Raw genomic sequence first — 15,204 nt, forward strand, 5'->3', positions numbered from 1 at the left:
TGATCAGGCTGTCCCACGTGGGCTCACAATCTTAATCCCCATTTTACAGATGAGAGAACTGAGGCCCCGAGAAGTGAAGTGACTTGCCCAAAGTCACACAGCCGACAAGTGGCAGAGCTGGGATTTGAACCCACGACCTCTGACTCCCAATAATAATAATAATAATGATGGCATTTATTAAGCACTTACTATGTGCAAGGCACTGTTGTAAGCGCTGGAGAGGTGACAAGGTGATCAGGTTGTCCCACATGGGGCTCACAGTCTTAATCCCCATTTTCTAGATGAGGTAACTGAGGCACAGAGAAGTTAAGTGACTTGCCCAAAGTCACACAGCTGGCAATTCATTCATTCAATCGTATTTATTGAGCGCTTACTGTGTGCAGAGCACTGGACTAAGCGCTTGGGAAGGACAAGTTGGCAACATATTGAGACGGTCCCTCCCCAACAGTGGGCTCACAGTCTAGAAGGGGGAGATGGACAACAAAACAAAGCATATAAACCAAATAAAATAAATAGAATAAATATGTACAAGTAATATGTACAAGTAATTTGTACAAGTAAAATAATAAATCAATAGAGTAATAAATATGTACAAACATATATACATATATACAGGTGCTGTAGGGAGGGGAAGGAGGTAAGGTGGGGGGGATAGGTAAGGGGGAGGAGGAGGAAAGGAAGGAGGGGGCTCTTAGCGGAGTCAGGATTTGAACCCATGACCTCTGACTCCAAAGCCCTTGCTCTTTCATTCATTCAATCGTATTTATTGAGCGCTTACCGTGTGCAAAGCACTGTACTAAGTGCTTGGGAAGTACAAGTTGGCAATATATAGAGACGGTCCCTACCCAACAGCAGGCTCACAGTCTAGCTGAGCCACGCTGCTTCCCTTAATAGGGAAGGGAAACCTTCCCTCAATAGGTTCCAATCAATCAATCAATGGTATTTATTGAGACTTTTAGACTGTGAACCCACTGTTGGGTAGGGACCGTCTCTATATGTTGCCAAATTGTACTTCCCAAGCGCTTAGTACAGTGCTCTGCACACAGTAAGCACTCAATAAATACAATTGATGATGATGATGATGATTGAGTGCTTACTGCATGCAGAGCTCTGTACTAAGCGATCCTGACCAAACTCAAGGTCTACAGAGCTGTAGTGTTGTCCATCCTTCTCTGTAGCTGTGGAAGCCCACCAAGGCGACCGTCTCTATATGTTACCAACTTGTACTTCCCAAGCGCTTAGTACAGTGCTCTGCACACAGTAAGTGCTCAATAAATACAATTGAATGAATGAAAGAATGAATCCACTCCTTCATTTGTGGACCGCCCCTCAACATTCACTCATCCTCGTCTGGGGGGCTTTGCTATGCGTGAGTGCTTACATCGTCTGATTCCCTAATCAATCAATCAGTCGTATTTATTGAGCACTTACTGTGTGCAGAGCACTGTACTAAGCGCTTGAGAAATACAAGTGGCAACATATAGAGACAGTCCCTACCCAACAGTGGGCTCACAGTCTAGAAATCGACTTAGGTGCCCCGCTGACCCCTAAAACTAAGCACGTCCAAAACAGAGCCCCTCATCTCCCGACCAGAACAAGGGCCTAGACAGTCAGAAGACCCCGGGTTCTAATCCTGGCGCTGCCACTTGTCTTCTGTGTGACCCTGGGCTTGTCACTTCACTTCTCTGGCGGTTCCCTCATCTGTAAAATGGGGATGAAGAATATGAGCCCCATGTGGGACGTGGGCTGTGTCCAATCCGATTACCTTGATTATCATAATGGCATTTGTCTATTACTCTATTACTCTATTTATTTATTTATTTATGTATTTATTTATTTATTTATTTATTTATTTATTTTACTTGTACATTTCTATCCTATTTATTTTATTTTGTTGGTATGTTTGGTTCTGTTCTCTGTCTCCCCCTTTTAGACTGTGAGCCCACTGTTGGGTAGGGACTGTCTCTATGTGTTGCCAATTTGTACTTCCCAAGCACTTAGTACAGTGCTCTGCACATAGTAAGCGCTCAATAAATACGATTGATTGATTGATTGATTGATTTGTCTTGATCTACCCCAGGGCTTAGAACAGTGATTCACACATAGTAAGTGCTTACAAATACCACAGTTATTATTATTATCATTATTCCCATCACTGTAGACAGAACCACCCCCCCTCCTCCCCCTCCCCATCCCCCCCGCCTTACCTCCTTCCCCTCCCCACAGCACCTGTATATATGGATATATGTTTGTACCTATTTAGTACTCTATTTATTTATTTTATTTGTACATATTTATTCTATTTATTTTATTTTGTTAATATGTTTTGTTTTGTTGTCTGTCTCCCCCTTGTAGACTGTGAGCCCGCTGTTGGGTAGGGACCATCTCTAGATGTTGCCAACTTGGACTTCCCAAGCGCTTAGTACAGTGCTCTGCACACAGTAAGTGCTTAATAAATACGATTGAATGAATGAATGAATGAATATGAACCACCAGCCTCCCTTTCTCATCAGCCCATAACCTTGGCATTATCCTCCACTCATCTTGTGAGCCCCATATGGGACAGGGACTATGTCTGGCCTGGTTACTTGTATCTCCCCCTTCTAGACTGTGAGCCTGCTGTTGGGTAGGAACCGTCTCTATATGTTGCCAACTTGTACTTCCCAAGCGCTTAGTCCAGTGCTCTGCACACAGTAAGCGCTTAATAAATGCGGTTGAATGAATGAATGAATGAAAAATTTTGCTAATGTGTTTTGTTTTGTTGTCTGTCTCCCCCTTCTAGACTGCGAGCCCACTGCTGGGTAGGGACCGTCTCCATATGTTGCCAACTTGGACTTCCCAAGCATTTAGTCCAGTGCTCTGCACACAGTAAGCGCTTAATAAAAACTTTTGAATGAATGAATGAATGAAAAATTTTGTTAATGTGTTTTGTTTTGTTGTCTGTCTCCCCCTTCTAGACTGTGAGCCCACTGTTGGGTAGGGACCGTCTCTATATGTTGCCAACTTGGACTTTCCAAGCGCTTAGTACAGTGATCTGCACACAGTAAGTGCTCAATCAATACAATTGAATGAATGAATGAATGAATGAATAAATGAATGAATGAACCACCAACCTCCCTTTCTCATCAGCCCATAACCTTGGCATTATCCTCCACTCATCTTGTGAGCCCCATATGGGACAGGGACTATGTCTGGCCTGGTTACTTTTATCTCCCCCTTCTAGACTGTGAGCCCGCTGTTGGGTAGGGACCGTCTCTCTAAGTTGCCGACTCGTACTTCCCAAGCGCTTAGTCCAGTGCTCTGCACACAGTAAGTGCTCAATAAATACGATTGAATGAATGAATGAATGAATCTCCCCCAGTACTTAGAACAGTGTTTGACACTTAGAAAGCGCTTAACAAATACCACAGTAATAATAATATTAGAAAAGCAACGTGGAAAGAGCGTGGGCCTGGGAATCAGAGGTCGTGGCTCAGTGGAAAGAGCCCGGGCTTGGGAATCAGAGGTCATGGGTTCGAATCCCGGCCCCGCTACTTGTCCGCTGTGTGACTTTGGGCAAGTCACTTCACTTCTCTGGGCCTCGGTTCCCTCATTTGTAAAAATGGGGATTAAGACTGTGAGTCCCAGGTGGGACAACCCGATCACCTTATATCCTCCCCAGCACTTAAAACAGTGCTCTGCACATAGTGAGCGCTTAACAAATGCCATCATTATTATTATTATTATTAGAGGACCTGGGTTCCAGTCCCAGTCCTAATAATTACTTTCAGTGTGACCTTAGGTACGTCACTTAACTTTTCTATGCCTCAGTTTCCTCAACTGTAAAGTGGAGATTAAATACCTGTTTTCCCTCCTACTTAGACTGCGAGTCCCATTCAGGACAGGGACTGCATCTAACCTAATTAACTTGCCCCAGTGCTCAGGACGGTGTTTGACACATGCTAATAATAATGATGGCATTTGTTAAGCGCTTACTATGTGCAAAGCACTGTTCTAAGGGCTGGGGAAGTACAAGGTGATCAGATTGTCCCACGTGGGGCTCACATCCCCATTTAACAGATGAAGTAACTGAGGCACAGAGGAGTTAAGTGACTGGCCCAAAGTCACACAGCGGACAATTGGCGGAGCCGGGATTTGAACCCAAGGCCTCTGACTCCAAAGCCCAGGCTCTTTCCATAGAGCCACGCTTTAAAGCCCACGGTTGGGTAGGGACCGTCTCTGTGTGTTGCCAACTTGTACTTCCCAAGCGCTTAGTACAGTGCTCTGCACCCAGTAAGCGCTCAATAAATACAATTGATTGATTGATTGATTAATTTAACCCCCTCCTCAGGATCACACCCGGAGAATTTCTAGTTACCGGTTACCAGTCTCGGCTAAGGGAGGGAGAGTCGAGTGGCTGGCGATCGATTGAACCCACTGTTGGGTAGGGACTCTCTCTATATGTTGCCAACTTGTCCTTCCCAAGCGCTTACTACAGTGCTCTACACACAGTAAGCTCTCAATAAATACGATTGATTGATTGATTGATTGATTGATCGGCTACAAGTCCAAACTCCCCGCCTGGGAGAGAGTCGAGGGGGGAGACTCGAGTTTACCACGCAGAAGGAGGCAATGGTCAACCACTTCCTGATTTTTATCAAGAAAACTCCCTGGATAAACTTCCAGAACGATTGCAGATGGAGAGAGGGATGTTCTGGAACGGATGCTTCCACCGAGTCGCTATGGGTCGAAAACAACTCAACAGCATGAGCCAAGCCAAGCACTTAACAAATACCATTAAAAAAATCCATCCACATATCCAATCTGTCACCAAATTCCTCTCGGTTCTAAGTTCCAAACAGCTCTAGAATCTGCCCTTCCCTTTCCATCCTCTTTCCCTATCACATAGTAAGTGCTTATTATTCATTCATTCATTCATTTATATTATATTTATATTTTTATTTATATTTATTGAGCACTTACTGTGTGCAGAGCACTGTACTAAGCGCTTGGGAAGTCCAAGTTGGCAACATCTAGAGACGGTCCCTACCCAACTGTGTGGGCTCACAGTCTGGAAGGGGGAGACAGAGAACAAAACAAAACATATTAACAGAATAAAATAAATAGAATAAATATGTACAAGTAAAATAAATAGAGTAATAAATACGTACAAACATATCTATCAATCAATCATATTTATTGAGTGCTTACTGCGTGCAGAGCACTGTGCTAAGCACTTGGGAAGTCCAAGTTGGCAACATCTAGAGACGGTCCCTACCCAACAGCTGGCTGACAGTCTAGAAGGGGGAGACAGAGAACAAAACAAAACATATTAACAGAGTAAAATAGAATAAATATGTACAAGTAAAATAGAGTAATAAATACTTACAAACATATCAATCAATCATATTTATTGAGCACTTACTGTGTGCAGAGCACTGTGCTAAGCACTTGGGAAGTCCAAGTTGGCAACATCTAGAGACGGTCCCTACCCAACAGCGGGCTCACAGTCTAGAAGGGGGAGACAGAGAACAAAACAAAACATATTAACAGAATAAAATAAATAGAATAAATATGTACAAGTAAAATAAATAGAGTAATAAATACGTACGAACATATCAATCAATCGTATTTATTGAGCGCTTACTGTGTGCAGAGCACTGTGCTAAGCGCTTGGGAAGTCCAAGTTGGCAACTTCCAGAGACGGTCCCTACCCAACAGCGGGCTCACAGTCTAGAAAGGGGAGACAGAGAACAAAACAAAACATATTAACAGAATAAAATAAATAGAATAAATATGTACAAGTAAAATAAATAGAGTAATAAATACGTACAAACATATCAATCAATCGTATTTATTGAGCGCTTACTGCATTAAAAAAGTCCAAAATGACATTCTATAAAACACACTGGTCCAAGCGTGTGTTATATCTCACCTTGAGTCCCACATCAGCCTCCTCACTGACCTCCCTGCCTCCTGTCTCTCCCCACTCTAGTCTTTAGTAGTCTTCTCTAGTCAAGAGAAGCAGCGTGGCTCAGTGGAAAGAGCCCGGGCTTTGGAGTCAGAGGTCATGGGTTCAAATCCCGGCTCCGCCACTTGTCAGCTGGGTGACTTTGGGCAAGTCACTTCACTTCTCTGGGCCTCAGTTCCCTCATCTGGAAAATGGGGATGAAGACTGTGAGCCCCACGTGGGACAACCTGATCACCTTGTATCCTCCCCAGCGCTTAGAACAGTGCTTTGCACATAGTAAGCGCTTAACAAATGCCATCATTATTATTATTTGCTCTGCTGCCCAGATGTTTTTCTAAAAAAAAGTTTTGTGCCTGTCTCCGCACTCTTCAAAAACCTCCTGTGGTTCATTCATTCATTCATTCAATCGTATTTATTGAGTGCTTACTGTGTGCAGAGCACTGGACTAAGCGCTTGGGAAGTACAAGTTGGCAACATAGAGAGACGGTCCCTACCCAACAGCGGAGGAGGAGACGGACAACAAAACAAAACATCCCAGGCATCTCTGCATTGAGCAGAAACTTCTTACCAATGGCTTTAACAAATACCACGCTTATAATGCAAATCTGAATAATACTAATAATAATAATGGCATTTCTTAAGCGCTTACTATGCACCAAGCACTGTTCTAAGCACCGGGGGGATTCACGGTGATCAGGTTGTCCCACATGGGGCTCACAGTCTTCATCCCCATTTTACAGATGAGGTAACTGAGGCACAGAGAAGGTTCTTCCTTCCTATCTTACTTCGCTGATCTCCTTCTGTGACCTGCCCCAAACAGCTTGCCGAAGAGACACCAATCTATTTAGCGCTCCTTGATCTCGTCTCTCTCGCTGCCGGCTCCTTATTCCTGTCAATCAGTCAATCAATCGTATTTATTGAGCGCTTACTGTGTGCAGAGCACTGTACTAAGCGCTTGGAAAGTCCAAGTCGGCAACATATAGAGACGGCCCCTACCCAACAGCGGGCTCACAGTCGAGAAGGGGGAGACGGAGAACAAAACCAAACATATTAACAAAATGAAATGAATAGAATAGATATGTACAAGTAAAATAAATAAATCAGTAGAGTAATAAATACGTACAAATACAAGTACAAATACATACGGGCCGTCCTCCTCCTGGCCCGGAACTCCCTCCCCCTTCTCATCTGACAGATCATCACTCTCCTGGTCTTCAAAGCCCAATTTAAATCATATTTCCTTCTCTGATTCACCGCTCTTTTCCATCGATCGTATTTATTGTCAATCGTATTTATTGAGCGCTTACTGTGTGCAGAGCACTGTACTAAGCGCTTCCCTACCCTAGTCACCCTCCCTTCCACGTTGTCTATAGACTTGGGCCTGCAGCTTGGCCGGGTGGATAGAGAGCAGGCCCGGGAGTCCAAAGGACATGGGTTCTCATCCCGGCTCCGCCACTTGTCTGCTGTGTGACCTCGGGCAAGTCACTTAACTTCTCTGTGCCTCAGTGACCTCATCTGGAAAAAGGGGATTAAGATTGAGAGCCCTATGTGGAACAGGACCTGATTATCTTGTATCTATCCCAACGCTTAGAACGGTGCTTGGCACATACTAAGCACTTAACAGTGCTTGGCACACAGTAGGCGCTTAACAGATACCATTATTATTATTATTATTATTGTTATGTAGGCGCTTAACAAATACCATTATTATTATTGTGTAGATAGCTATAATTTTACTTATTCCGATGGTATTGACACCTGTCTACTTGTTTTGTTTTGTTGTCTGTCTCCCCCTTCTAGACTGGGAGCCCGTTATGGGGAAGGGACCGTCTCCATATGTTGCCGATTTGTACTTCCCAAGCGCTTAGTACAGTGTTTTGTTTTGTTGTCTGTCTCCCCCTTCTAGTCCGTGAGCCCGTTGTTGGGTAGGGACCGTCTCTATGTGTTGCCGATTTGTACCTCCCAAGCGCTTAGTACAGTGTTTCGTTTGGCTGTCTGTCTCCCCCTTCTAGACTGTGAGCCCGTTGTTGGGTAGGTACAGTCCCTATATGTTGCCGACTTGTACTTCCCAATCGCTTAGTCCAGTGCTCTGCACACAGCAAGCGCTCAGTAAATACGATTGAATGAATGAATGAATGAATGAGCACTGTACTAAGCGCTTGGGAAGTACAAATCGGCAATATATAGAGACGGTCCCTATCCAACAGTGGGCTCACAGTCTAGAAGGGGGAGACAGACAACAAAACAAAACACATTAACAAAATAAAATAAACAGAATAAATATGTACAAATAAAACGAATAAATAGAGTAATTCATTCAGTCAACCGCATTTATTGAGCGCTTACTGTGTGCAGAGCACTGTACTAAGCGCTTGGGAAGTACAAGTCGGCAACATATAGAGATGGTCCCTACCGAACAGCAGGCTCGCAGTCTAGAAGGGGGAGACAGACAGCAAAACAAAACATATTCACAAAATAAAATAAATAGAATAAATATGTACAAAAAAAAATAAATAAATAGAGTCATTCATTCATTCATTCATTCAATCGTATTTATTGAGCACTTACTGTGTGCAGAGCACTGTACTAAGTGCTTGGGAAGTACAAGTTGACAACATCTAGAGACGGTCCCTACCCAACAGTGGGCTCACAGTCTAGAAGGGGGAGACAGAGAACAAAACAAAACATATTCACAAAATAAAGTAAGTAGAATAAATATGTACAAATAAAATGAATAAATAAATAGAGTAATTCATTCAGTTGTATTTATTGAGTGCTTACTGTGTGCAGAGCACTGTACTAAGCGCTTGGGAAGTACAAGTCGGCAACATATAGAGACGGTCCCTACCCAACAGTGGGCTCACAGTCTAGAAGGGGGAGACAGACAACAAAACAAAACATATTAACAAAATAAAATAAGTAGAATAAATATGTACAAATAAAATAAATAGAGTAATTCATTCATTCAATCGTATTTATTGAGCGCTTACTGTGTGCAGAGTACTGTACTAAGCGCTTGGGAAGTACAAGTCAGCAACATATAGAGACAGTCCCTACCCAACAGTAGGCTCACAGTCTAGCAGGGGGAGACAGACAACAAAACAAAACATATTAACAAAATAAAATAAATAGAATAAATATGTACAAATAAAATAAATAGTCATTCATTCATTCATTCAATCGTATTTATTGAGCACTTACTGTGTGCAGAGCACTGTACTAAGCGCTTGGGAAGTACAAGTTGACAACATCTAGAGACGGTCCCTACCCAACAGTGGGCTCACAGTCTAAAAGGGGGAAACAGAGAACAAAACAAAACATATTCACAAAATAAAATAAGTAGAATAAACATGTACAAATAAAATAAATAAATAGAGTAATAAATCTGTACAAACATATATACATATATACAGGTGCTGTGGGGAGGGGAAGGAGGTAAGGCGGGGGGGATGGGGAGGGGGAATAAATACAATTGAACGAATGAGTGAAAAATACCATCATTATTATTAAGCCCTTTGAGAGCCTCCTCACCTCCAGCCCCACAGAACTTGTGTACCTATCCCTCTTCTCTTACCTTTTCCCTTATCTGTAATTTATTTTAAAGTCTGCCTTCCCCATTAGACTGTAAGCTCCTTGAGGGTAATTGAAAGAGCGTGAGCCTGGCAATCAGAGGACCTGGGTTCTAATCCCGGCTCTGCCACTTGCCTGTGTGTGACCCTGGGCAAGTCATTTCACTTCTCTATGCCTCACTTACCTCATCTTTATACGTTGCCAACTTGTACTTCCCAAGCGTTTAGTCCAGTGCTCTGCACACAGTAAGCGCTCAATGAATACGATTGAATGAATGAATAAATGAATGCAAAACAGGGAGTAAGACCTTGAGACCTAGGTGTCCGGCCTGATCAACTTGTATTTACCCCGGGGCTTAGTACAGTGCCTGGCACGTAGTGAGCGCTTAACAAATGCCATTAAAAAAATTCCAAAATGACGTTCTATGAGACACATAAATGTCTGCACCTTCACTTGTCAGAAGTGATGGTGATTTGGATGGTAGGGGGTAGTAATAATAATGACATTTATTAAGCACTTACTATGTGTAAAGCACTGTTGTAAGCGCTGGGGATTTTACAAGGTGATCAGGTTGTTCCACGGGGGGCTCACAGTCTTAATCCCCATTTTACAGATCAATCAATCAATCGAGTGCTTTATACTCGCAATAAATCGAGTATTTATCGAGCGCTTACTGTGTGCAGAGCACTGTACTAAGCACTTGGGAAGTACAAGTACAAGTACAGATGAGGGAACTGAGGCCCAGAGAAGTGAAGTGACTTGCCCAAAGTCACCCAGCTGACAGTTAGCAGAGCCAGGATTTGAACCCATGACCTCTGACTCCCAAGCCCAGGCTCTTTCCACTAAGCCACGCTGCTTCTCAGTAGGCACATCTGTATTAATCGGGATGGTCTTCCAGAATAATAATAATAATTGTGGTATTTGTTGGGCATTTACTTTGTGGCAGGCACAGAATCAATCAATCAATCAATCGTATTTATTGAGCGCTTACTGTGTACAGAGCACTGGACTAAGTGCTTGGGGAGCACAAGTTGGCACTGAACTAAGCGCTGGGGTGGATACAAGGTAACCGGGTTGGACACAGCCCTTGTCCCACGTGGGGCTCCCAGTCTAAATCCCCATTTTATAGATCAATCAATCAATCAATCGTATTTATTGAGTGCTTACTGTGTGCGGAGCACTGTACTAAGCGCTTGAGGGATAGATGAGGGAACTGAGGCACAGAGAAGTCAAAGTGACACAGCAGACAAATGGCGGAGCTGGAATTAGAGCCCAGGTCCTTCTGACTCACAAGCCTGTGCTATAATAATAATAATGATAATAATTGGGGTATAATAAGTGCTTATTATGTGCCAGGCACTGCCCTAAGTGGAGGGGTGGATACAAGCAAATCAGGTTGGACAAAATCCCTGACCCAAATGGGGCTCACAGTCTTAATCTCTATTTTACAGATGAGATAAATGAGGCACAGAGAATAATTAATAATTGTGGTATTTGTTAAGTGCTCACTATGTGCTGAGCACTGTTCTAAGTGCTGGGGTACATACAAGGTCATCAGGTTGTGCCACGGGGGGCTCACAGTCTTCATCCCCATTATACAGTTGAGGTAACTGAGGCCCAGAGAATAATAATGATGGCACTTACTAAGCGCTTACTAGGTGCAGAGCCCTGTTCTAAGCACTGAAGCAAGAGAAGTGAAGTGACTTTCATCATCATCATCGTCAATCGTATTTATTGAGCGCTTACTATGTGCAGAGCACTGTACTAAGCGCTTGGGAAGTACAAATTGGCAACATATAGAGACAGTCCCTACCCAACAGTGGGCTCACAGTCTAAAAGGGGGAGACAGAGAACAAAACCAAACATACTAACAAAATAAAATAAATAGAATAGATATGTACAAGTAAAATAAATAAATGAATAAATAGAGTAATAAATGTGTACAAACATATATACATATATACAGGTGCTGTGGGGAAGGGAAGGAGGTAAGATGACTTTCATTCATTCGTTCATTTTAGACTGTGAGCCCGCTGTTGGGTAGGGACTGTCTCTATATGTCGCCAACTTGTACTTCCCAAGCGCTTAGTACAGTGCTCTGCGCACAGTAAGCGCTCAATAAATACGATTGATTGATTGATTCATTCATTCATTCAATCGTATTTATTGAGCGCTTACTGTGTGCAGAGCACTGTACCAAGCGCTTTGTTGCCCAAAGTCACACAGCAGACAAGTGGCGGGAGTCGGGATTAGAACCCACGTCCTCTGACTCCTAAGCCCGGGCTCTATCTTTGTACAGAAGAAGCTGAGTACAGTGTTCTGCACACAGTAAGTGCTCAATAAATACGATTGAATGAAAATGAATGTCTCTTAAATCAATCAATCAATCGTATTTATTGAGCGCTTACTGTGTGCAGAGCACTGGACTAAGCGCTTGGGAAGTCCAAGTTGGCAACATCTAGAGACGGTCCCTACCCAACAGTGGGACCGAAGCGGTAAGCAGTGTTGCCCCTCCACTGGTTGGGGCTTGATGGCAGAATTGGAGGTAGAAAAGTCTGAGAGACCCTGAATCAATCAATCAATCAATCATATTTATTGAGCGCTTACTGTGTGCAGAGCACTGTACTAAGCGCTTGGGAAGTACAAGTCGGCAACACATACAGTCCCTACCCAACAGCGGGCTCACAGTCTAGAAGGGGGAGACAGAGAACAAAACCAAACATACTAACAAAATAAAATAAATAGAATAGATATGTACAATCATCCTAAGCGCTCAATAAATACGATTGATTGAAAATGAATGTCTTTTAAAGCGAAGCGGTAAGCCGTGTTGCCCTTCCACGGGTTGGGGCTTGATGACGGAATTGGAGGTAGAAAAATCTGAGAGACCCTGAATCATCCAAGGATGCTTACGGATGCTGTGGTGGATGATGAAGATGAGGAAGAGGAACGATAGTAAAGAAGGATCAATCAATCGTATTTATTGAGCGCTTACTGTGGGCAAGGCGCTGTACTGAGAACTTGGGAGGAAACAGTCAAACGGAGTCAGTAAACACATTTCCTACCTAAAAGGAATTTGCAGTTTCGGACCCTGAGTGACAAGGCCTCTCCTTTAATTACCAAGAGGATGCCCATGTTTTTATTTCCATTTCCAATGACCGATCCATAAAACCTATAAATTGTTGCAGAAATTGAATTGTTCACCTATAGGTAGCAGAGAAGCAGCGTGGCTCAATGGAAAGAGCCCGGGTTTGGGAGTCGGAGGTCGTGGGTTCAAATCCCGGCTCTGCCACTTGCCAGCTGTGTGACTTTGGGCAAGTCACTTCACTTCTCTGGACCTCAGTTCCCTCATCTGTAAAATGGGGATTAAGACTGTGAGCTCCCCGTGGGACAACCTGATCTCCTTGTAATCTCCCCAGTGCTTCGTACAGTGCTTTGCACATAGTAAGCGCTTAATAAATGCCATTATTATTATTATTATTATTATTATTATTGAAGAGCCCGGGCTTGGGAGTCGGAGGTCGTGGATTCAAATCCCGGCTCTGCCACTTGTCAGCTGTGGGACTTTGGGCAAGTCACTTTTACTTCTCTGGGCCTCAGTTACCTCATCTGTAAAATGGGGATGAAGATTGTAAGCCCCCCGTGGGATAATCTGATCACCTTTTATCCTGAACAGTGCTTTGCACATAGTAAGTGCTTAACAAATGCCATTATTATTATTATTATTATGATTAAGATAAGGAGGCATGAGTTTAGAGAAATAATCCTCTCAGTAGAAGGGGATTTTCAAGTCTATCATTTGAAATAGTATTGCGTTTCCTTCCTCATTTTGCCAGCAGCACACCAATTACCCCATAATTGTGGTATTTAAGCACTTACTACTGCTAATAATAATGTTGGCATTTGTTAAGCGCTTACTATGTGCCGAGCACTGTTCTAAGCACTGGGGTAGATACACGGTAATCAGGTTGTCCCACATGGGGCTCACAATCTTCATCCCCATTTTCCAGACAAGGCCACTGAGGCTCTGAGAAGTGAAGTGACGCTCCCAAAGTCACACAGCAGGCAAGTGGCAGAGCCAGGATTAGAACCCACAACCTCTGACTCCGAAGCCCGGGCTCTCTCCACTAAGCCACGCTGCTTCTTGATGTCAAGAGCTGGGGTAGACGCAAGATCAATCAATCAATCAATCAATCAATCGCATTTATTGAGCGCTTACTGTGTGCAAAGCACTGTACTAAGCACTTGGGAAGTACAAGTTGGCAACATATTGAGACGGTCCCTACCCAACAGTGGGTTCACAGTCTAAAAGGGGAGACAGAGAACAAAACCAAACATACTAACAAAATAAAATAAATAGAATAGATATGTACAAGTAAAATAAATAAATAAATAGAGTAATAAATATGTACGAACATATATACATATATACAGGTGATATACATACATACAGGTGAAGATACAGGCAAGATAATCAGATCCCATTTAATCCTCATTTTACAGATGAGGTAACTGAGGCATAGAGAAATGAAACTTGCTCAAGGTCACACAGCTGATTAGTAGCGGAGGCGGGATTAGAACCCACGACCTCTGACTCCTAATTCCGTGCTCTTGCCACGAGGCCGTGCTGCTTGCCTCCCTTCCTCGTGGGACAACCTGATTACCTTGTATCTACCCCAGTGCTTAGAGCAGTGCTTGGCACATAGTAAGTGCTTAATCAATCAATCAATCAATCATATTTATTGAGCGCTTACTGTGTGCAGAGCACTGTACTCCTACCTCACCTCCCTTCTGTCCTTCTCCAGCCCAGCCCGCACCCTCCGCTCCTCCGCCGCTAATCTCCTCACCGTTAGGCCTCGTTCTCGCCCGTCCCGCCATCGACCCCCGGCTCACGTCATCCCCCGGGCCTGGAATGCCCTCCCTCTGCCCATCCGCTAAGCTCACTCTCTTCCTCCCTTCAAAGCCCTACTGAGAGCTCACCTCCTCCAGGAGGCCTTCCCAGACTGACCCCCTTCCCTCCTCTCCCCCTCGTCCCCCTCTCCATCCCCCTCATCTTCCCTCCTTCCCTTCCCCACAGCACCTGTATATATGTATATATGTTTGTACATATTTATTACTCTATTTATTTATTTATTTATTTATTTTACTTGTACATATCTATTCTATTTATTTTATTTTTTAGTATGTTTGGTTTTGTTCTATGTCTCCCCCTTTTAGACTGTGAGCCCACTGTTGGGTAGGGACTGTCTCTATTTGTTGCCAACTTGTACTTCCCAAGCGCTTAGTCCAGTGCTCTGCACACAGTAAGCGCTCAATAAATACGATTGATGATGATACTAAGCGCTTAACAAATACCATCGTCATTATTATTATTCCTCCCTCCCTGACTGCCATCTTCAAGTGTTCAATCCTCACTGGCTTCTTCCCCACTGCTTTCAAACACGCCCAAGTCTCCCCATCCTAAAGAAGCCCACAGCTCCTTCCAGTTACCGCCCCATCTCCCTCCAACCCTTCCTCTCCAAACTCCTTGGGAGAGTTGTCTACCCCTGCTATCTCAACGTCACCTCCTCCAATTCCCTCCTGGACCCCCTCTATTCTGGCTTCCATCCCCTTCACCCCACAGAAACCGCCTTTTCAAAGGTCACCAATGATCTCCTTCTTGCCAAATCCAATGTCCCTCCTAA

This window comes from Tachyglossus aculeatus, chromosome 1 (genome assembly GCF_015852505.1).
Source record: "Tachyglossus aculeatus isolate mTacAcu1 chromosome 1, mTacAcu1.pri, whole genome shotgun sequence".
Classification (NCBI taxonomy): Eukaryota; Metazoa; Chordata; class Mammalia; order Monotremata; family Tachyglossidae; genus Tachyglossus; species Tachyglossus aculeatus.